This window comes from Nicotiana sylvestris, chromosome 4 (genome assembly GCF_000393655.2).
Source record: "Nicotiana sylvestris chromosome 4, ASM39365v2, whole genome shotgun sequence".
Lineage (NCBI taxonomy): Eukaryota > Viridiplantae > Streptophyta > Magnoliopsida > Solanales > Solanaceae > Nicotiana > Nicotiana sylvestris.
This window is the reverse complement of record NC_091060.1, coordinates 115,116,485-115,139,993: the sequence shown is the minus strand read 5'-3', so window position 1 is coordinate 115,139,993 and position 23,509 is coordinate 115,116,485. Positions and strand designations below refer to the sequence as shown.

Below are 23,509 nucleotides of genomic sequence, written 5' to 3'. Positions count from 1 at the left end.
GTTTATACGGAAAAAATGAACAAAAAACAAACTAAAAGTTTACTTTCTCAAGTTTTAGCTACTATAGTCTAGCAATTTGAGTTTGCTTTCTTTACTCTTGTCGTAGATTTTTTTTTCTATCTCTGTTATTAGGAAAAAGTATGTGTGTAGGTTAGAGAATTAGATTCTCTTAAGGAAAAGAAAATTGGTCGATTCCTATTCTTTTGAGCTTAAGCAATCTTTTAAGATATAAATATGATAAATCAAAATTCAAAATAATAATTAAAATGCATAAAGTATTTAAAATTATTTACGAAAAGATATAATATCATATATCAATAATTATTCATATTTTTATATAATTAATCGGTTCGGTTCGTTTTTTTCGATTTTTTATAATAGAATCAAAACCAAACCAGATATTATCAGTTTTAAAATTTAAAAACCAAAACCAATTCAAATTAAGAAAAATATCGGTTTACTTAATCGGTTTGGATCAATTTTCTGTCAAACCGTGAACAACCCTATGGCAACTTATTAAAGAGCAAAGGTGAAGTCATTGTTTCCCCAAAGAAAGAACAAAAGATCCCAAAGAGTTGACTGATAATTGGCATAAACCAGTGGTTTTGGCCCCTAGAACTATCGTTTTCAATCTAGTTTTTTATTTCCCCTTGCATGGCTAACACACTCCCAAATTGGATGAATTTTATAAGAAAAATGTATGTTGAAAATAAAAGTAAACAAACGAAAATCAACGTTCATAATCTAGCTTTCTTTTAATTATTCTTTTTTCTTCTAACATAAATATTCCACTTGCTTCCTTCTTTTGGTGATTAAAGCGATTTATTATTTGACAATTTCAATTTAGTGATAAAGGCCGCCCACGTGCAAGGTAGCATTAGGACTTTAGAGGTTCCCAAATGACAAAAGCAACTTGAACAGAGAGACAATACCACCTAAGTAAAGTGAGGAAATAAAAGCCTCTATATATATACGACCAAGAAACTTAGTCCACCTAATCCTTTTCCTACTTGCTCTTATTCAATGCATTCTAAATCCAAGCAAAATGAGTCATTATATTAAGTTTGAAATAAAAGAAAAAGTCTTTTCATATGTTCAAAATTTAGATGTTGGGCATCTTTTATTTTCTATTGTTGCACATTGATTTTAAAAGGCAGAATTGGGACTCGCCCCGGGGCAGAACACTCGTTAAACGCCCCTGAGCTTATGTGTGAGGCTTAGTTCCGTGAGACTTACGCCTCGGTCATCGGTGCTTACGCCCCGCAAACAACCAACGCTCAGCGTACGGAGTTTACCTAATAGAACTTTATGCAATTGTGTCTAATTAAACTTGTAAATCCTCAAATTTTCTTAATAAATCGTTGACTATTCAAAATTATTTTTTTTCTTAATCATAAATCATTAAGTTGAGAGTATTTTATGTCATAATTAAAAAAAATATTATTGCATGTTATCCACTAAGACGGCTATGATAGTAATTTTAAATAAATCTTTCATTTAAAAAAGTATTTAATTATTAACTTTTGTTACTTCTTTACTATATAATAGTCCATAATTTTTTTTATAATTATATTTCTAAATATTATTGTTTTTCACGTTTACGAGATACAATACTTATTAATTTAATAGCGCAGTATTAGCTAGTAACTATTTGCAAATAATTAGTTATCATGGTATTGTGTGGTGAATTATGTGTCATTTTATTAACTTGTTGAAACTTAAAAATAAATGATGTAGAGAATCATATTTAAATTGTAAATTATATTTTTATATAAATTCTCTTTCAAATAGAAAGCATATTAAATAAAAGGAGTATTTTAAGAAAAATATTAAATTATAATGTCGATATTCTTTCAAGATTCATTACTCCTTAAGAAATACATATAAGATTTCGCATCGAATACATTACTCTTGATGTTTGAGTTGTAACGACGTTGCAGCTAATTTGCATATTATGATATGTCATACTTTTCGTATTATTCATAGTTGAATTATAATTTATAAATATTTTAAATAGATTATTTATTATAATTGTGTGATTTAATGTAATTTTTATAATTATTTTTTATATTATACTATATTAAAATTCTGGAAATTAGTAAAATTTAAAGATCCGTGGGACTTACGCCCCATGTTTCAGGGCTTACGCCTCGCTTCGTCAGAGGTAAAACGCCTCGCCTCACGCCCCCGCCTTTTAAACTATTGGATGGGACAAATATAACTTCGATCCGTCTATGTGAGTTTATGCGCATTGCCGATTTCAAGTTTAGAAAGGAAGAGGGTTTTCATAATCTGACAATCAATGTAAAAATAAATTGTGATGACCTTTGGGTCATCACTTGTGTTGCAAGTAAATTCAGTGTTCCGAGGACTAAAAATCTCCTTTTTAACTCACGTTGATTTGCGTGCGTGGTCAGGACCCATATCCAAAAAGCCTTCTATGTGAAAAGATGAGAAATAGAAATTTCTAAAGTTAAAAATTTATATTTTGGTTGACTTTGGTCAATATTTTGAGAAAACGGACCCGAATATGTGTTCCGACAATCCCGGGAGGTCCGCAGTAAAATATGGGACTTGGGCGTATGCCCAAAATGAATTCCGAGGTCCCAAGCATTAGAAATTAATTTTTGAAAGAAATTGTTTTGCGGAATTATCTAAGAAAAGAATTAATATTTGAAACCATTGGTATCGAGCCCGTATTTTTGTTCTGGAGCCCGGTACAAGCTTGTTACAGTATTTAAGATATAACTGTAAAACTTGGTGAAAACAGCGTTTATTTGACGTGAGTTGGACTTCCGGTTGAAGAATTATGAACTTTGAGAGTTCTTGATGAAAATGTTGAGTTTTGAGGTTTAATTCATGATTTTACATGTTATTTTGATGATGTGATCACACGAATAGGTCTATATGATGTTTTTGAGCTAGTATGCATGTTTGGTTTGAAGTCCCGAGGGCTCGGGTGAGTTTCGGGTAGGTTCCGGGATATTTTAGGCTTAAAACATAGCTGTTGCAGGTCCAGAGATGTTGCAGATCTCCGAACCCGCCAGTGCTGACCGCATTAATTTTGTGCTGACCGTGGAGGGGTATTTGCGGCCGCACTCCCTTTTGTGCGGTCCGCAGTGAGGAAGAATTTCACTGGTCTGACTTCGGAAGCCTATATCTTTTGATCTACAAGGAATTGTGAGATGATTTAAAAACGAAAGTTGTAGCCCTTCGTGTCTAGTTTCTAGAAAGGTAAAGAAATCACAATTTGAAAATTTGTAGAGAAAGTCATGGCCAAATTACTAAAGCATGTCACTGCAGTCAACATTGTGAGCTCCACGGCCACACTCCTTTTTGTGCGGTCCGCACAGGGGGTCTGAGAGGGGTATATTTAAACAGGATTTTCAGTTATTTTTTATTTTTCAAAACCCCAAAAACATAAGAGGCGATTTTTCAAACAACCTTTCTTCTCCAAAACATTAGTAAGTGATTTCTAACTCATTTTCTTTACTCCTTAACTTCTTTTTATAAGATTTCATCCTAGAATCTAGGATTTTCATGGTGGTGTGAGCACGTGATTTTTGCCCTATATGAGAATTACTCCGAAAAAAATCAAAATAAAACAATTTTCCTTTGTGTGCAATTTTTGGCATTTTTGATAATTATTTGTATTTTTGCCTGTGCATGTTAATGAGTTAAATTAATAAAAAATAAAAAAATATGTCGCATCTGCATTTGATATTTAATTAAGTTTGTTACAAAATGAAAAAATCATAAAAATAATGTACGTTGCATTTTTAGCATTTAATGTCCAAATTGTGTGATTTTATCGTTAATCGCTATTTAATTGTGTGTTAATTGTTATTAAGAGTTAATTAGTATTTCCAGATAATTTTGGGTTTTATAATTTAATCTTAGCATTTTTAGCTTTATTATTTAGTAAATTGAATAAATAGAAAAGGACAAAAATAGAAGAGATCGGATTGGGCATTTTCTTCAATTTTAAGGCACGCCTTTTAATAATTTAATTTTCTTAAAACTCGGGTGCACATTTATGTGACCCAAATCCAAATCTCAACAGAGTTGAAATGTGCCAACAACCACGGGTGCATTGATGTGACGTGGTTGGAGATGTATTTCCATGATGTTGCAATTCTTGAAAAAATATATAAATAATGACGAAAGCGGTTAAAAGTTAAAACTTGCACATTAGCTCATAATTGTATAAAATCAGATAAACAAGCCGAATATGACAGTTGAGCGACCGTGCTAGAACCACGGAACTCGGGAATGCCTAACACCTTCTCCCGGGTTAACAGAATTCCTTATCCGGATTTCTGGTTCGCGGACTGTAATACAGAGTCATTCTTTCCCTCGATTCGGGATTATAACCAGGTGACTTGGGACACCATAAATCTCCCAAGTGGTGACTCTGAATCTTAATAAATAAATCCCTTTTCGATTGTCCTTTGATTGGAAAAACCCCTTGAACCCTCTGCGCCCTCTCAGACGCGGGTAAAAAGGAGGTGTGACAGCTCTGGCGACTCTGCTGGGGACTCTTTACCCAGAACCACCGGTTCAGGGTTAGAAATTTGAGCTTGATAAATTGTTGTATTTTGACTTTATTATCTGATATTCCCATATGATCTGTGCTTAATATGCAAAATGATGCTTTTACCGCTTTGATATTTTGTGAACTGTATATAAATTGTGCCGAAACCCATCTCCTCTCTGAGTCTTCTAAATCATGAAGAAGGGTGCACTTCGTGTGACTTCTTTTCTGTTTAGAGTCAATCCCATTTTTAGAACGAGGTTCGGATAAGTTGCAAAGCCGGGTTGAGCTTTTGTATCCCCGGTACGCTGCCCCCCCTCGGCTCGAGCTGTTCTCTTGGGTAAGCCAGGTCTAAAACAAACACCCAGGTTCTGAACCTAGAATAATTCAACTTCATGTCGGATCCCTAGTAGGAACGCTTATCTGCATCATGTGCATTTTTTGACTTAGGGGACTCAACACAGGGGTTGGGTCCATCTAGGAATAGCAACCTGAAACAGAAAAGACCATCCTGATGCATCCTACTTACGCTCTGTGCATTTATTTGTTTCGAACTCGCATGTTGACCGACTTCTGAATCTAAGGGAATGTTAGAAAATTTTTGAAAAAAAAAATTGAGAAAAAGAGAAAATAGCAAGGGGAGTGTTAAATGATTAATTTAGAAAAAAAAAACCAGTGTCCAAGTACTGTCAGAACTCTGCTGAAATTTTGAAAAAAAAATATTTTATTTTTAAAAGTTGTTTGTTTACCCAAAAAACAGAAAGTGTGTAGGAAAGAGTCCTTTATTTTAGTTTGCTTTGTTTTTTTTTTTAAAAAAACGGAAAGGAAAAATAGTTTCTTTTGCTATAAAAGAAATATGTTTGTTTTCAAAAATTAGTTAGTTTATTTGTCCGAACTACGCAAGGTCTGATTCATGCGGGGTCATGATACGTAGGCAATTTCCATAAGATTCGACCACAACAAAAAAAAATCGAAAAAAAAGAGAAAGAAAAACGAAAAAAAAGGGAAAAAAGGGAAAAAGATGTTGTTAATAATGAGGACCAACTGAGTCCATTCTAACCTGTTTTGTTTTGAATCGCAAAGAAAGTTAAGGTGGTTGGTTTGTTGTAAGCCGGAAACACAAAATCCAGGAAACCTGATTGTAATCCAAGACAATGACGCCCAGAATATCACGCAGAATCCTTTACTTGCACATCATGATGCACACTTTGTGAAGATGAGGCCTGATGACAGGGAGCACTCGAATCCTATTGGGAACTTATTGACTGAGGTTGATGATATTGAAGTTGGTAATGGTCTTGGCAATATTGATGCGAAGCTCAGTGGCTAAAATGTCGGGTTTGATAAGTGGGAGGACGCTCCGTTCCTTGGTTAGCAAGAGAAAAGCTTTTGGTGGCTTATTTTGTTGTCATTTCTGTTGTCCAGATTATTCTTAGGGTTGTAATCCGGATATTGTCTTCTGTCAAACTTTCTTATCTTTCCATTTTTGCCATAGCGGTTTGTTTAGTTTTGTCCAGGTTTGTTTCGGGATTTTATTCTGGTTTGTTTTTGTTTGTTTTGTTATTCAAACCATTTCACCGTTAGTCTAATGCAAAATCCGGTCTTTTATTATTTCCAGTCATCTTTTTGTTTAGTTCTTTTATCATTTTGTTCAGCGCCGATTCTAGTAACATGACATGCGCACACAGTTTGGGCCTAATCTTAAAAGTTAATCATAAAACCATTGAGAAGTGATCGGAACATTTAAAGAAAATAAGGACGGTTTGAGATTATTCAGAGCTCGAGTCATGTGGAACTGGGGCAAGTAAAACATAAGGAAAACTGTTAAAGGCAAGATTCGCCAAATTGACATGAAGGTCGTTCATGATAATGAGAGTGGAGTGTTGCCCAACGGTGCTTTAGAGATGACAAATGAAAAAGCAAATGTGTGAATATAATTGTCAAGTCCAGCACCATCAGAAGAGGCTACAAATCTTTGTTTAATTGTGTTGTTTGCACTTGGCATGTTTTGAAGACTGGAATGACGAAGGCATTTTGTTCTGCTACCTAAACACTTTATCCTTCGTTACCCCTTTTGAGCCTTATTTATTTTCTTTCATACCCCTCGTTCGGAATCAGTAGCAAAGGTTAGAAACCTAAACGTGGAAGAAAAAGAAAAAGAAAAAAAGGGAAAAGAAAGCAACAAAAACAACAAAAAACAACAAAAGAGAAAAAAAAAGAAAAAAGAAAAAGAAAAAATGATAACAAAAACAAAAGAAAGTCAGAAGAAAACAAAGGAATTGGGAACTACGTTTGACCTGATTCCTCAAAGAAGGATACGTAGGCGCCTTACGGCTCGGTCATAGTGTAACAAAAAAATAAAAATCCCCAAGCAAGAAAAACTGGGGCAGAAGTTGTGTTTATAATTTTGGGAAAGAAAGTTTGATTCCAAGAGTTGTAATGTTTTACCCATCAAAATTATTTTGACCTTTTTTTTAATACCCCTTTTCCTTTTAGCCATACCCAAAAAACCATATTAATGTCCAAAAAAAGACCTCCCGATCAGTCTCCGAGAAGTGCCAAGTCATGCAAATGGAAGTCGGGAATAACACTCTGATCCCCAGCAGAGAAGAGGATCATGAGCTGGAAATGAATTGATAGCCGAAAGAATCCCCAGCAGAGAGAGTCATATCGGCAGCACTCCAATCCCCAGCTGAAAAATAAAATAAAATGAGAGAGTCTTATCGGTGAAACCTTCACAAGCACCATAAGGCGACGAAAGATGAGAGAAATAAAACGAGAGAGTCTTATCGGTGAAAACCTTCACAGGCACCATAAGACAACGGGAGTTGAGAGAAATGAGAGAGTCTTATTAGTGAAAACCCCTCGAAGGGCACTATGAGGCGACAAGACAAGATTGGCGGGAAGGATCCGCATTTGGCAAAGAGTTGAGTGCCTGTTTATCCCCAGCAACATGAGGCCGTCTGAAAGGTTGATTGATACAAATAGACTGGGTTGATTAATCCGGAATGCGCGACATGATCGTTGGGATCAGTTATATCATTCAGATAAGTTCTTTTCTTTCCTTTTCCCCAGCATTTGTTCAGAAAGACTTCTTCTTTTTCTATTTTTTGAGATCATCACTTTTTCATTTCTTGGTTTAAAGACTTTACCTCCCCAGCAGTTTGTTTTTGAAAAGGATTTTCAGAGCTTACTACCAGTTGCCAAAATGATGCAAAGCAAAATGCGAATAGGACAGGCCAAAGATAAGGCGATAAAGAGAAAAGAAGTTGGTCGCAAGACCAAATGATGAATGGGTCTAGATCCCAAGAGGACCAAATTTCCATGGGAAGTTAGAGAAAAATAGGAAAACAATGGTTGAGAAAATTGTGGACCTAATTCCAAGAGGGCCCCAGCAGATCATCGAGATGTAGGAGCATCCCCAACAGATTTTTGACCAAGTTCCGAGAGGGTCGGACAATACAGAGTGGGGAAGGAAGAAAAGGAAAATTCATCCCCAACAAAATAATCCCCAGCAAGTTTTGATAGCGTAATGAAACACAGAGCGGGGAAGGGAGAAAGGGAAAAACCATCCCCAGCAGGAGTGGCACGACCACTCACCATGTTTTAAAACTAACAAATTTTCTTTGATTTGAAGCAGGAAAAGGAAATCTTATTAATGGCGAAAAAACATGCCACAAGGAAAAGCACCAAAACTGGGGCAGAAAATTTTCTACCATTGTCGAAAATTTTCTCGGAGGAACGAGGAAATCAATTCAAGTTTTAAGGGATAGCAAGACAGCACGATTTTAAGAAAAACAGTCGGAGGTAAGACAATTTCAAGTTTTGAAGATGGGTCTATCCGCCCTCGAATAGGATATTTTGGGTTCATCCGCCCTCGAATAGGATATTTTGGGTTCATCCGCCCTCGAATAGGATATTTTGGGTTCATCCGCCCTCGAATAGGATATTTTGGGTTCATCCGCCCTCGAATAGGATATTTTAGGTTCATCCGCCCTCGAATAGGATATGATGGGTTCATCCGCCCTCGAATAGGATATTTTGGGTTCATCCGACCTCTAATAGGATATTGAATTTAATCCTTCCTCAAAAGGACATTTAATTGGTCTCGACCCAAGTGGTCCTGCTTGTATAAATATTGCCAAAATATATATTTCCATAAATCATTGCCAAATGAAATACATTTCATGTCTTTAGCATTAGGCGCCCACCTGTATAACAAGGGAATACATTTCATGTCTTTACCAATTAGGCGCCCACCTGTATAACAAGGGAATACATTTCATGTCTTTACCAATTAGGCGCCCACCTGTATAACAAGGGAATACATTTCATGTCTTTACCAATTAGGCGCCCACCTGTATAACAAGGGAATACATTTCATGTCTTTACCAATTAGGCGCCCACCTGTATAACAAGGGAATACTTTTCATGTCTTTACCATTAGGCGCCCACCTGTATAACAAGGGAATACTTTTCATGTCTTTACCATTAGGCGCCCACCTGTATAACAAGGGAATACATTTCATGTCTTTAGCAATTAGGCGCCCACCTGTATAACAAGGGAATACATTTCGTGTCTTTAGCAATTAGGCGCCCACCTGTATAACAAGGGAATACATTTCGTGTCTTTAGAAATTAGGCGCCCACCTGTATAACAAGGGAATACTTTTCGTGTCTTTAGCAATTAGGCGCCCACCTGTATAACAAGGGAATATTTTTTATGTCTTTAGCATTAGGCGTCCACCTGTATAACAAGGAAATACTTTCATGTCTTAGCATTAGGCGCCCACCTGTATAACGAGGGAATATTTTTCAGTCTATACATTTCAGGTCTTGAAATCCGTAACCCACAGAAAGGAAGAAGGTTACAACAAAAGATCCACAGCATAATGCAGGAAGCCGCATCCTCAAGCGGACAGAATAAAATGATGCAAACTGGTGTTCAGGAAAGCAAGAGGCCGGTGTCATCCCCGTCAGTTCTCGGAAGAAAAAAGCACTGGAATAGACGCAAGCCGACAAGAAAGCAAGGCATCAAGAACAAATGGAAGATAGATGGGATTTTGTAATCCGTAGTCTAGCCTAGCTTCTTGATTTTTCTTTTAAGCACGGTGTAATAAGGAGATCGGTAAGTAGTAGTAACAACATACAACAGCAGTAACAGCAAAATTGCAGTCCCATGGTAGTCCCAGCTACTAAAACTTCCCGAACTACATTGACCTGATTCCTGTTTAGCCCAGGATATGTATGAAACCTCTGAAGCAAAGGTTCGGTCAAATCTTTCAAAAAATGCTTCACACGGAGTATTCCAAAGGGCAAAAAATCGCTCGTATACGCTCACTTTATCTTTGCGCGAAAACCCTTCGTGCTTCCGGACAAAGAGGGGCAGCTGTGAGCACGTGATTTTTGCCCTATATGAGAATTACTCCCAAAAAATTCAAAATAAAACAATTTTCCTTTGTTTGCAATTTTTGGCATTTTTTATAATTATTTGTATTTTTGCTTGTGCATGTTAATGAGTTAAATTAATAAAAAATAAAAAAATATGTCGCATCTGCATTTGATATTTAATTAAGTTTGTTACAAAATGAAAAAATCATAAAAATAATGTACGTTGCATTTTTAGCATTTAATGTCCAAATTGTGTGATTTTATCGTTAATCGCTATTTAATTGTGTGTTAATTGTTATTAAGAGTTAATTAGTATTTCCAGATAATTTTGGGTTTTATAATTTAATCTTAGCATTTTTAGCTTTATTATTTAGGAAATTGAATAAATAGAAAAGGACAAAAATAGAAGAGATCGGATTGGGCCTTTTCTTCAATTTTAAGTCACAGGCCCAAAGATACCCAACCTTCCCCTACGACCCGGTCCATTTCAAACTGGGTCGACCCAAATCCAAATCCCAAAACATCGAATCAAATGTGTTCAGGATTGCGGGTACATTTCATGTGACGCAATCCAAAGACATGTTTTAAACGATGTTCAATTTTCTTTAATAATTTGAATAAAAGCGGTTAAAAGTTAAAATTGGCACATAGGTTCACAATTGTATGAAAATCAAATAAACAAGCCAAATATGACAGTTGAGCAACCGTGCTAGAACCACAGAACTCGGGAATGCCTAACACCTTTTCCCGGGTTAACAGAATTCCTTATCCGGATTTCTGGTTCGCGGACTGTAATACAGAGTCATTCTTTCCCTCGATTCGGGATTATAACCAGGTGACTTGGGACACCATAAATCTCCCAAGTGGTGACTCTGAATCTTAATAAATAAATCCCGTTTCGATTGTCCTTTGATTGAAAAAACTCCTTGAATCCTCTGCGCCCTCTCAGGCGCGGGTAAAAAGGAGGTGTGATAGGTGGAATTGGGAAATTTTGGGTAAAACCTAAGAATATTAAAATTTGGAGATTTAGACCTCAAATTGAGATCGGATTCTAAAACCAATTATATATCCAGACTCGGGGGTGAATGGGTAATCGGATTTTGGTCTAAATTTTGGGTTTGGACCAAGCGGTCCCGAGGTCGATTTTTGACTTTTTAGAAAACTTATTTCCATGCATTAGAAATATTTCATTTAGCACTTATTAATATTATTAAGTAACTTGTGCCTAGATACAAGCGAGTTGGTGGTGGAATCAAGAGGTAAAGCGATAGTTGAGGCTTGAGTTGTGTTCGTGGCATCGAGGTAAGTGTTTGGTCTAACCTTAGCTTGAGGGATTAGGAGTTGTGTCTTATTTGTTATATGCTAATTTTGGAGTACGACGTATAGGCATGGTGACGAGTATCTATACGATGGTGTCAAGCATGCCCGTAAGTCTTGTATTATAACTGTTGTGACTCCGTTGAGGTTTATTATTCGTCATATGAGGATTATTATTATTGTTCCCTTGCCGGGATGTTGTTGTTATATTATTGTTCTCTTGCTGGGATGTTGTTGTTATAATATTATTTCCTTGCCGGGATGTTGTTGTTATATTATTGTTCCCTTGTCGGGATTCTGTTATGATTGGTATTGATAAATGAAAAGGGAACGGGTTGTATGCCTACAACAGTAACATATGAAATAGGAGTGGTTGCATGCCTGCAACGGTAACATATGAAAAGGGAGCGGGTTGCACACCTGCAACGGAAATATATTAAATGGGAGCAGGTTAAATGCCTACAACGGTAATTATATGAAATGGGAGCGGGTCGTACGCCTGCAACGATAATTACATGAAATAGGAGCGGGTTGCACGCCTACAATGGTAATATATGAAATAGGAGCGGGTTGCACGCCTGCAACGGTACAATATGAAATGGAAGCGGGTTGCATGCCTGCAACGGTACTATATGAGATGGGATCGGGTTGCACGCCTGCAACGGTATTACATGTGTACTTGTTCTTCTTATTTCCTTATCTTTGCCGGTAATTGATTTATAGCATTCCTTACATTTCTCTACTGTTGTTTAGTTGTTATCTGTTACTCCCCGCAACATGTTTCCCGCGCCCAACTTTAGTCGTAATTATCTGCTTCTATTTCCGTCGTATATTATTTAACTGCACAGGTTTATTTGGTAGTCTGGTCCTAGCATCGATACTACTTCGCCGAGGTTAGGCTAGGCACTTACCAGCACATGGGGTCGGTTGTGCTGATACTACACTCTGCACTCTTTTGTGTAGATCCCAGTGCTATAGATTTCGGACCGCATTGAGATTGATGTTTCTTGTTCATCAGGCAACCCAAGTAGTCCTGCAGGAGTCTGCAGGCCTTGGCGTCTCCTTCTATCTACTATTCATATTTCTTTCATGTATTTCCAGAGATAGTGTTGTATTTATTTCTTTAGACATTTATTTGTAGTACTCCTGGACAGTCTGTGAAGTTGTGACACCGGTCTTGGGTAGATTTGTTATGGAATGGTATTTGCAGTATTATTAAACTTGAAATTTAATCTTCCTCTTAGTAAATTTTGTTGATTGATAACTGTTGGATCTTAATTGTTAATGGATTTAGAATGAAAACAAGGTAAATAATTCAATTGGTTGGCTTGCCTAGCTTTCACTAGTAGGTGCCATCACGACTTCAGAGGGTAGGAAGTCCGGGTCGTGACAAGTTGGTATCAGAGCTCTAGGTTACATATGTCTCACAATTCACAGACAAGCTTAGTAGAGTCTGAGGGATTGGTACGGAGACGTCTGTATTTATCCCCTAGAGGCTACAGAGTTAGGAAAAACTTCACATCTATTCTTTCCTGTCGTGCGGTTTGGTTTCTCAATGTTGATTGGATTTCTACTCTGTTCTTTCGTAGATGTCGAGAACACACGCTTCCTCATATGATGATCAGCAGTCCGAGCCCCAAGCAGCAACTCCCACGAGGGGCAGAGGGCGAGGCCGAGGCCGTGCTAGAGGCCGAGGTAGGGGCAGAGCTTAGCCCAGAGCAACAGCACCAGCGGCGGAGCCTCAAGTTAACTTTGCTGATGAGGTTTCAGCCCAGATAGTTTTGGTGGGCCCAACTCAGGTCCTAGAGGGGTTTATTGCTACCCAGTACTCCAGGATGATCTGGTCCGTCTAGTGGGCCTTATGGAGAGTGTCACCCGAGCAGGCTTGATTCCTGTAGCACCAGCCGTCTCTCAGGCTGGAGGAGGAGCCCAGACTCCTGCTACTTGTACTCCGAAGCAGATGGCTCCCCAATTCCAGACTCCAGCAGCTCAGCCAATTGGAGCAGTTCAGCCGGGTGTGGTGGCTCAGACCGGTGATGGAGCAGCTATGTCTGCCGATGCTTTGTGGAGATTAGACAGGTTCACCAAGCTCTAAACTACTACTTTCAGCGATGCATCTCCCTAGGATTATCTAGACAGTTGTCATGAGGTTCTCAGGAACATGGGGATAGTGGAGACCAATGGGGTCGACTTTGCTACTTTTCGCTTATCTCGATCCGCCAAGACTTGGTGGAGAGATTATTACTTGGCTAGACCAGCCAGATCGCCAGCTTTAACTTGGGAGCAGTTTACTCAGCTATTTTTAGAGAAGTTTCTCCCTATTACTCAGAGAGAGATATACCGGAGGTAGTTCGAGTGTCTCCAGCAGGGTTGTATGACTATCACTCAGTACGAGACCAGATTCATCGACTTGGCCCGTCATGCTCTTATTATCCTTCCCACCAAGAGAGAGAGGGTGAGGAGGTTCATTGAGGGACTTATTCAATCTATTCAACTTCAGATGGCTAAGGAGACAAGGAGTGAGATTTCTTTCCAGGAGGCGGCCAATGTGGCCAGGAGAGTTGAGATGATTCTGTCGCAGGGAGGTGGTCAGGGGTCTGACAAGAGGCCTCGTCATTCAGGCAAATTCTGTGGCACCTCGTCTGAAGGTAGAGATTCTTTTGGTAGAGTCCATCTTCCTAGGCCTTTTCATTCAGCACTTCAGGCTTGTCACAGTACCCTAGGTGGTTGTGGTTCTCATATGTAATATTCTGATCAACAGTCCTACAGTGCATCACCAGCTCTTATCAGTGCACCTCCCCATCAGAGTTTTCAAGGTCGTTAGCCCCAGTAGCCAAGGGCTTGTTTTACTTGTGGTGACCCAAGGCACATTGCTAGATATTGTCCTCGAACATCGAGCAGCTCTCAGCATCCGGGTTCCCGTTAAATGGTTCAGGCACCGAATGTTCCACAGCCCGCCCAGCTAGCCAGAGGTGGAGGTAGAGGAGCTAGAGGTAAAGGTAGAGGTAGAGGTGTTAGAGGTGGAGCTCAGGCCGCTAGAGGTGGAGGCCAGCTAGCTACAGGCTATCCTAGAGAGGTAGTCCAGGGTGGTGGGGCCCACCCCCCGATGTTATGCTCTTCCAGCCAGGCTTGAGGTTGAGGCTTCCGATGCAGTTATCACAGGTACGGTTCTGGTTTGTAATAGGGATGCTTCAGTGCTATTTGATCCAGGGTCTACATACGCTTATGTGTCATCTTATTTTGCGTCGTATCTGGTCGTGCCTACCAATTCTTTGAGTGCTCCTGTTTATGTGTCTACACAGGTGGGTGATTCTATTATAGTAGATCGTGTTCATCGCTCTTGTGTAGTTGTGATTGGGGGTCTTGAGACCCGAGTAGACTTATTACTGCTGGACATGGTTAATTTTGATGCCATGTTGGGGATGGACTGGTTATCACCTTACCATGCTATCTTGGATTATCATGCCAAGACCGTGACCTTAGCCTTACCGGGTCTACCTCGTCTTGAGTGGTGAAGGACTCCTGGTCATTCTACACGTAGTGTTATCATATATATGAAGGCTCGACGTATGGTCGAGAAAGGCTGTTTGGCTTATTTAGCATATTTTCGTGATTCTAGCACTGAGGTCCCTTCTATTGATTCGGTGCCGGTAGTTCATGAGTTCCCTGAGGTATTTCCTTCAGACCTACCAGGTATGCCACCTGATAAAGATATTGACTTTTGCATTAATCTGGCTTCGGGCACTCAGCCCATTTCTATCTCGATGTATCGTATGGCCCCGCCTGAGTTGAAAGAGTTGAAGGAGCAGTTGCAAGACTTGCTTGAAAAGGGTTTCATTAGACCTAGTGTTTTGCCTTGGGGTGCATCGGTGTTGTTTGTTAAGAAGAAGGACGGGTTGATGAGAATGTCTATAGATTACTGACAGTTGAACAAGGTTACAATCAAGAATAAGTATCCATTGCCGAGGATTGATGATTTGTTTGATTAGCTTCAGGGTGCCAAGGTATTTTCAAAGATTGACTTGAGATTTGGCTACCATCAATTGAGGATTAGGGCATCCAATATCCCTAAGACAGCTTTTCGCACTTAGTATGGACATTATGAGTTCTTGGTAATGTCATTCGGGTTGACAAATGCCCCGGCAACTTTTATGGATTTGATGAACTGAATGTTCATGCCTTACTTGGATTCATTCGTGATAGTATTCATTGATGATATTTTGATCTATTCCCTCAGCTGGGAGGAGCATAAGCAGCATCTTAGAGTGGTTCTCCAGACTTTGAGAGACAGTCAGTTGTATGCCAAGTTTTCGAAGTGCGAGTTCTGGTTGAGTTCAGTTGCATTCCTAGGTCATATTGTATCAGCAGAGGTATTCAGGTAGATCCAAAGAAGATAGAGACAGTCAAGAACTGGCCTAGACCAGCATCAGCTACAGAGATCCAGAGTTTCTTGGGATTGGCGGGCTACTATCGTCGGTTTGTGTAGGGGTTTTCATTTATTGCAGCCCCGATGACCAGGTTGACCTAGAAGTGTGCCCAGTTCAAGTGGTCGGACGAGTGTGAGGCGAGATTTCAGAAGCTCAAGACAGCCTTGACTACGACGCCAGTGTTGGTTTTGCCCACAGGTTCAAGACCTTATACAGTTTGTTGTGATGCATCTCGTATTGGACTTGGTGCGGTGTTGATGCAGGATTGCAAGGTTATTGTATATGTTTCACGTCAGTTGAAGATTCATGAGAAGAACTATCTGATTCATGATTTGGAGCTAGCAGCCATTGTTCATGCGTTAAAGATTTGGAGGCATTATCTATATGGCGTGTCATGTGAGGTGTTCACGGATCACAAGAGTCTGCAGCTTGTTCAAGCAGAAAGAGATAAATTTGAGGCAGAGAAGGTGGTTGGAGCTATTAAAGGACTATGATATCACCATCCTATATCATCCAGGAAAGGCCAATGTGGTGGCCGATGCTTTGAGTAGAAAGTCAGCCAGTATGGGTAGTTTTGCATATATTCCGGTCAGTGAGAGACCGCTTGCCTTGGATGTTCAGGCTTTGGCCAATCAGTTCGTGAGGTTGGATGTTTCTTAGCCTAGCCATTTGTTAGATTACACAGTTGCTCATTCTTCATTATTAGAGTGTATCCGAGATCGGCAGTTCGATGATCCTCATTTGTGTGTCCTTAGGGACACGGTGCAGCACAGAGGTGCCAAGCTGGTTACATTAGGAGATGATGGAGTTTTGAGGCTGCAGGGTCGAGTTTGCGTGCCTTATGTGGATGGGCTTTGAGAGTTGATTTTAGAGGAGGCCCATAGTTCCCGGTACTCTATTCATACGGGCGCCGCTAAGATGTATCAGGATTTGCGGCAGCATTATTGGTGGAGGAGGATGAAGAAGGATATCATTGCGTATGTGGCTCGGTGTTTGAATTGTCAGCAGGTTAACTACGAGCATCATAGGCCTGGTGGTTTTTTTCAGAGGATTGAGCTTCCCGAGTGGAAGAGGGAGCAGATCACTATGGATTTTGTTGTTGGACTCCTACAAACCTGGAGGAAGTTTGATGCAGTGTGCGTTATTGTTGATAGGCTGACCAAGTCAGCGCATTTCATTCCTGTGGCAGTCTCCTATTCTTCCGAGAGGTTAGCTGAGATCTATATCTGAGAGATTGTTCGTCTTCATGGTGTGCCTATGTCTATCATTTCGGATCGATGTATGCATTTTACCTCGCATTTTTGGAGAGCAGTTCAGTGGGAGTTGGGCACAAGGTTCGTGATTTGTCTTTCATGGTTGGTGAGCAGGTATTACTTCGAGTGTCGCCTATGAAGGGCGTGATGAGATTTGGGAAGAAGGGCAAGCTTAGCCCTAGGTTCATTGCCCGTTTGAGATTCTTGATCGAGTAGGGGAGGTGGCTTACAGACTTGCATTGCCGCTGAGCTTATCAGCCATGCATCCAGTGTTCCTTGTGTCCATGCTTCGGAAGTATCACGGCGATCCATCCCACGTGTTAGATTTCATCACTGTCCAGTTGGACAAGGACTTTTCCTACGAGGAGGAGTCGGTAGTTATTCTAGACCGCAGGTTCGTCAGTTGAGATCGAAGAGTTTCCCTTCTGTTCGTATTCAGTGGAGAGATCAGCCTGCTGAGGCATCGACCTAGGAGTCCGAGTCTGATATGCGGAGTCGTTATCCCCATCTTTTTCCCAACTTAGGTACTTCCTTCTTATATCCGTTCAAGGACGAACAGTTGTTGCAAGTAAATTCAGTGTTTTGAGGCCTAAAAATGTCCTTTTTACCTCACCTTGATTTACGTGCGTGGTCCGGACCCAAATTTGGAAAGCCTTCTATGTGAAAAGATGAGAAATAGAAATTTCTAAAGTTAAAAATTTGATTTTTGGTTGACTTTGGTAAACATTTTGAGCAAACGGACCTGGATCCGTGTTCCGATGATCCCAGGAGGTCTGCAGTAAAATATGGGACTTGGGCGTATGCCCGGAAATGAATTTCGAGGTCCCAAGCCTTAGAAATCAATTTTTGAAAGAAATTGTTTTGCGGAATTATCTAAGAAATGAAGAAAAGAATTAATGTTTGAAACCATTGGTATCGGGTCCGTATTTTGGTTCCGGAGCCCGGTACAAACTTGTTATAGTATTTAAAAGATAACTGTGAAATTTGGTGAAAACAGAGTTTATTTGACGTGAATTGTACTTCCGGTTGAAGAGTTATGAACTTTGAGAGTTCTTGATGAAAATGTTGAGTTTTGAGGTTTAATTGATGATTTTACATGTTATTTTGATGATGTGATCGCACGAGTAGGTCCATATGATGTTTTTGAGCTAGTATGCACGTTTCGTTTGAAGTCCCGAGGGCTTGGGTGAGTTTCGGGTAGGTTCCGGGATATTTTAGGCTTAAAACATAGTTGTTGCAGGTCTAGAGATGTTGCAGATCTCTGAACCCGCCAGTGCTGACCGCATTGATTTTGTGTTGACCGCGGAGGGGCCTTTATGGCCGCACTCCTTTTTGTGCGGTCCGCGGTAAGGAAGAATTTCACTAGTCTGATTTTGGAAGCCTATATCTTTTGATATACAAGGAATTTTAAAATGATACAAAAACAAAAGTTGTAGCCCTTCGTGTGTAGTTTCCAGAAAGGTAAAGAAATTATAATTTGGACATCTGTATAGAAAGTTATCTCTAAAATACTAAAGCATATCACTGCAGTCAATATTGTGAGCTCCGCGACCGCACTCCTTATTGTGCGGTCCGCACAGGGGGTCCGAGAGGGGTATATTTAAACGGGATTTTCAGTTATTTTTTATTTTTCAAAATCCCAAAAACATAAGAGGCGATTTTTCAAACAACTTTTCTTCTCCAAAACATTAGTAAGTGATTTCTAACTCATTTTCTTTACTCTTTAACTTCTTTTTACAAGATTTCATCCTAGAATCCAGGGTTTTCATAGTGGAATTGAAAATTTTTGGGTAAAACCTAAGAATATTGAAATTTGGGGATTTAGACCTCAAATTGAGGTCAAATTTCAAAACCAATTATATATCCGGGCTCGGGGTGAATGGGTAATCGGGTTTTGGTCTAACCTTAGCTTGAGGGATTAGGAGTTTTGTCTTATTTGCTATATGCTAATTGTGAAGTACGACGTATAGGCATGGTGACAAGTATCTATACGTCGGTGTCAAGCATGCCTTTAAGTCTTGTATTGTAATTGTTGTGACTCCGTTGAGGCTTATTGTGCTTCATATGAGGATTATCATTATTGTCCCCTTGCCGGAATGTTGTTGTTATATTATTGTTCCCTTGCCGAGATGTTGTTGTTATAGAATTATTCCCTTGCCGGGATGTTGTTATTATATTATTGTTCCCTTGCGGGGATTCTGTTATGATTGGTATTGATAAATGAAAAGGGAGAACGGTAACATATGAAATGGGAGCGGGTTGCACGCCTGCAATGGTAACATATGAAAAGGAAGCAGGTTGCATGCCTTCAACGGAAATATATGAATGGGAGCGGGTTGGATGCCTGCAATGGTAATTATATGAAATTGGAGCGGGTTGCACGCTTGTAACGATAATTACATGAAATGTGAGCGGGTTGCACGCCTGCAATGGTACTATATGAGATGGGATCGGGTTGCATGCCTGCAACGGTATTACATGTGTACTTGTTCTTCTTATTTCCTTATCTTTGATGGTAATTGATTTATAGCATTCCTTACATTTCTCTACTGTTGTTCTGTTGTTATCTGTTACTCCCCGCAGCATATTTTCCCCGCCCAACTTTAGTCGTAATTATCTGCTTCTATTTCCGATGTATATGATTTAACTGTACAAGTTTATTTGGTAGTGTGGTCCTAGCTTTGTCACTACTTCGCCGAGGTTAGGCTAGGCACTTACCAGCACATGGGGTTGGTTATGCTGATACTACACTCTGCACTCTTTTGTGCAGATCCCAGTGCTGTAGATTTCAGACTGCAGTGAGATTGTTGTTTCTTGTTCATCAGACGACCCGAGGTAGTCCTGCAGGCGTCCGCAGGCCTTGGCGTCTCTTTCTATCTACTATTCCTGTTTCTTTCATGTATTTCCAGAGACAATGTTGTATTTATTTCTATCAGACCTTTATTTGTAGTACTCCTAGACAGTATGTGAAGTTGTGACACCAGTCTTAGGTAGATTTGTTATGGAATGGTATTTGCAGTATTATTAAAGTTGAAATTTAATCTTCCGCTTAGTAAATTTTGTTGATTGATAACTGTTAGTTCTTAATTGTTAATGGATTTAGAATGGAAACAAGGTAAATAATTTAATTGGTTGGCTTGCCTAGCTTTCACTAGTATGTGCCATTACGACTCCCGAGGGTGGATTCGGATCGTGACATAAATATTAAAACTATAATATTTATGAAGATTCGTATGATCGATTCCAGCTTATTTGAAATTAAACTTAGTTATTTGTTCTCATTGCACATGGGAAAAAATGTAGTGCAAACAAAAATTGAAAAAAGAGGGAATACGAAAATTAAACGAAGATGCTTTCCACATTCCAATTATACATTCACTCTTTTTTCCGAAACCAAAACCAAGAGACAAGACAACTATAACTCAATCTCTTCCAAATCTAGACAAAGATCACATATTGAATGAGGTATCTTCTAATGCTACTTCCAACTCAGCCTACTTCATTGGATTCGCATCGTTTTGTAGTATAACTATGAGTCTTTAGAGGAGGTCTACAATTTGATACGAAATGTGATTCGACATTTACGGAGAAAATAAAAGCTTTTAAAACGTATAGTCTTAAACATATTATAATATTTGTGTGCCCATAATATTATTGTAATATTTGTGTTGCTATAAAAGTTTATTAATTAATTAAGGATAAAATAAAAAATTAGTGCCAAATTATATTGAAATATAAAATGTATTTTTTTTTAAGAAAAAGACTAACAAGAAAATAGCATTATATATATATATATATATATGGTGCTTATAATTTACGTATTAATTTAAGTACATTGGACATGAATGTGGTGACATTTAGAGAGTATTGATAGATACTTCTTACAAAAATACTCCCTCCATTTCCAAATATTAGTCGTTCGGACAAATTCTATTTGCTTAAAAATATTCTCAACTTCATTCGTTTCTCACGATCTTGCTCACTCAATTGTCATCGTCCGCTTCATACTTTTTGTTGTATCTTTTCTGAGTTACGAGGGACTGTTAGTTTATTTGAGTCCACAAAACTATAAAGTATCTGGTCCTTTATGAATTTTTATTGAGAATACTAATGAGACAGTAAGTAAATAAGACACGGAATTTTTATATGGAAAAATCTCACACAAGGGGGACAAAAACCACGACCTACACTTATAGGCTTTCAACTTCACTAACTTGTAAACACTCTATTATAAGCCACTTTGTAATGACTGTATTACAAAGACATCAACTCAACTAACTTGTGATACTCTTACCACAAGCCACTTTGTCATTCACTAGTTACAAAGACTTTGACTTATGACTAACTCTAGTCACAATACAAACTCAGAAAGTTTATGGTCGTACACGGGGGTTCCTAAGCAACGCTTCTAGCTAAGCAATTTAGGACTTACAATAAGAACAATCACAAAGTTACAACTCAACTAAGGACAACAATATACTAGATTTAGGAACTAGTCCGTAGTAGCATTTAACTTTGTTCTTCAAGCTCTTGAGAATTGAGTTCACTATTTTTTTGAAGGCTTGAATGCTTGAAGTGAATTCTCAAGTGTTCAAGTGATGTTTTGTTATAACGCTCCTGTTAATACACCCTTGATGGCTTCATTTGAATGATGTAAGCACTCGGTAGGTCAAAGGCAAGTGACTGCAAAACTGCTGCACTGCGTGCACTGTTTCTATGGCAATCACTTTCCAGCTGTGCACAATTAACTTTCGTACTGCTGTCAGGGAAACACAAGGGATCATGTCCTTGACTTGTTTCTTCATTTTCTATAGCAGTTCACATTAGCTGGAGTCTACGCTGGAATCCGTTCATTTGTAATGAGTACCAAGTGTGTCAGGTTTCCTAACTGGTTCTTGACAGTAAGTTTGTTAGATCATCAAAGCATAAGACAAAGATATTGAAAACCCATCAGGGACGGATCGAAATTAAATTTACTGACTATTTGAGTTACTAGGTTTGAAATCTAATATGTACCTCATACATATTTAGTAGTATATTTTTAACACATATACATAATCATTATAAAAAGTTACTGAATTAAGCCGAAGTTGTATCTTATATGCTATCTTCGCCCATGTTTCAAGTTCTTAGCAATATCTTCATCTTTGTCCTTGCTCAAGACTGTGGCTTGGGGCGCTACAAATATTGGAAAAAATCATCTAGGTATCCTATACAATAGCTTTCCTTTAAAAGATCAAATGTTGAATCCATTTTCCGTATTCTTATGATTAACTGAGGTAACAGATCGATGTTGCTACATACCTTCCAGTAGGATCCCATTCAACATCTGTGGCCATAAAATGCTCAACAGATGCCATGTTTTCAAGCTCAACCACGTCATAGAATTCGAACAATCCCATTGAAAGTGTCTTTCAGTCCAAGCAAAATAAGGAGCGGCCTCCAGTTGAGAGTTGTCATCTTTGAAACACGGCACATACTGTTAGTGCCAGACCGCATAGAGTAGAAATTGATGTTTGGCCTAAGGGTTGTCAACACTCATCACCATGGATTACAACAAATTTGTGACCCTTCAGCTACCAAGAAAATGCAATGATTTTGTCATACTTGTTGTCAAGCTCCAAAAACCTCAATTGGAATGCCCTGTTCTTTGATTTTGAACAGCTCAAAACCAGTCTAACTGACTCTTTTAGTCTTTGTGTACTGGTTGTTTAACCTAAAATTAGATTTGTATATGGTCAAAATCGGGCTTGTCCCTTGTGTGACAAATCATGACTGGAATATGATAGATTAAGGTTCGACCCCATATTATATCGAACTATGGTGCAAAGTTAGATCGTCGAGATCGTGACCGGAGACCGATCAAGATTGAGATCGAGGGAAATTTACCGAGCCAAATAACAGAAAGCCGAAATATCCGCAATCGGTCGAGGATCAAGGCGAAAATCCCGGCACATATCAAAAAGAGGTTGATTAATTAGCTAATCATGAGATTTCTTACCTCATATAGAGCTGTATCAAGAGTAGGACTCCCCTACTATATAAAGGGGGTCTGATCATTTGTAAAACATCATCATATTTACGCAACATAATGCAATATACTGTCATTTTTCTAGCTTTCATTATCTTGTTACTCTGTTCGTACGTCAGTTGAAACATCTTTGGTTCAAGGGTGATTGAACTCGAGGGCCAAGCCTATTCAATTCGTGTAGTTTGCATTTATTCTTTTATCGTCAATTTCAATATTAATCTATATTCTTAATTTGTGCCAAGCTATATCACGTATCCTTAAAACCGCGTATAAATTCAATTGTTATCCATTTTTTTGGGTAAACAGTTTGGCACATACAGTGGAGCTAAGGATCATAGTGATTACCTGGTACAAACTTTCGTAACACACACTATCTTACACTTTTTCTTTTGAAGTATCTTTGATTAAAGGACTAAAAAATGTCAAACTCTCAGTCAGCACCTCTACACGTTGATAATGATTTCGGCCACCACATCGAAAATGATAACATAGCAACAGGGAACGATGTACCCCCGGTTGGCCTCGATGGAGTTCCGGTTGTAGATCCAATCGATGT

General features: G+C 38.9%; 1 pseudogene; it reads right to left on the bottom strand.

Moving 5' to 3' along the window:
* Positions 1-22,119: 22,119 nt before the first annotated feature.
* On the bottom strand, positions 22,120-23,030 carry LOC138890043 (eukaryotic translation initiation factor 3 subunit B-like; annotated as a pseudogene).
* Positions 23,031-23,509: the final 479 nt, after the last annotated feature.